Source organism: Triticum aestivum, chromosome 3D, assembly GCF_018294505.1.
Source record: "Triticum aestivum cultivar Chinese Spring chromosome 3D, IWGSC CS RefSeq v2.1, whole genome shotgun sequence".
NCBI classification, from domain to species: domain Eukaryota; kingdom Viridiplantae; phylum Streptophyta; class Magnoliopsida; order Poales; family Poaceae; genus Triticum; species Triticum aestivum.
Window position 1 is genome coordinate 46,036,068 of NC_057802.1, and position 1,653 is coordinate 46,037,720.

The window sequence follows — 1,653 nt, forward strand, 5'->3', positions numbered from 1 at the left end:
GGCGTGCGTCGCCGGGGGCACCTACAGGCACGTACTGGGGACAGGTGCTCCGGAGACGACGGTTCAGTTATGTGCATCCACCGAAGGACGGGGAGTTAATCCATATCCCGGTCCAGGCCCGGGCTTTTTTGTTTTTTCCTCGTCTGATTCATTTAATGTGGGCTGTGCGGCCGGGGCGTATAACGCGTGTATTCGTCCGATGTGTAAATTCACGCGGCGCGTATTTGCACAAGTGCTAATAAAAGTAGTAATCACAGCGCGTCACTGGACGCCCACGATAACGGATAACGGCATCGCGTAGCCGCATGTCCCAAAAATTCACGTCCAATAAGCACTATATAGTGCATAGCAATTTAACTAGCCAACAAAATTATCACTATACTGTCTACTAAACAGTGCATAGCAATATCACTACCATCTAATCTACAAAGCAGAATGATAAATTGGTATTAGGGCAGAAGACCCAATTTGGTTTACAACCTAACCCTAACTCTGGAATCGACAGAAAATGAGGGGGAGAAAAAGAGAGGAGGAAAACTCACTCCACACCGCCAAATGCAGATGCCCAATGGTGACACCCTGTCGGAGTAGCCTGCACAGCACAGGCGAGAGCGCTGGCGGCACGACACTCCAGCGACGGCAGCAGTGGTCTGCTCCGCGGGGCCTGGCTAGGGTTTGAGCTCCACTAGACCTCCTTGGGTGGCTTTGGAACTCCGCCGCCAAGCAACCCTTATGCGCCGTCGCCGCCTTCGCCATCAACTCCGTCGCCGGGATCCGGGGTCTGGGCTCGCCGTTACCATGGACGAGACAAAGACATAGGAGAGTGCCGCGGGGAAAGGGAGGAAATGCCGAGATGGAGGGGAAAAGGAAGAAACAGGAGCAAGTTATGACCTAGCGGCACCGTTAGACGTCGTTACTTCCTGTCCGTTACGCCACATCATCAAAACCGGGCCCACCTGTCATAATCCAGCTTAAAATGCCCAAGCAGACGGGTTAGTGGTTTCTGCAAAAGATTAAGCACAAAATCAGTGTTTTCTGTAATAAAAACATAGAAGAGTGTTTTCTGCAACCCTAAATTGCAATGTGGTGGTTTTCTACAATTCACTCAAGATGGTGTCTGATTTGATAGATGAAGCTACAAGATCGTGGGGTCAGGATATGGTGTATGATCACATGCAGCGCCTAGATGCAAATGTGGTTCTGAATAGCTGAAATGCGGAAGATGAATGGGCATGGCACTATGTTGAGATCGGCCTATCGGATGTTGGTTGATACAAAGAGGAGACGGGAGGATTGGCTTAGGGATGAGCAGCTCAATCAGATACGAGTGCTTGTCGAAAAGATTGATCTGGGGATCCAAGTGGGATCTCTTCTCTCCCGCGACCGCGCCGCCCCCGCGGGCGGCCGGCCGCGCCCAGCCTTCTCCCCCGCGCGCCTCTCCATCCCCCTTCCTCTCTGCCGCCGGCGCCCGCTGCGGGCCTGGCCCGGGCGACGCTGGTGGCGGCGGCCCCCTGGCTTTTCCCCTCTCGGGTGTCCGCCGGCGCGGGACAGGGCGACCTCGGGCGGTGCTTCTAGGCGGCGGCGGTCCAGCGCGGCGGCGGGGGCTCCTGGCACGAGCGGGGACGGACTTCGGGACGGCGGCATCGCCGTTGG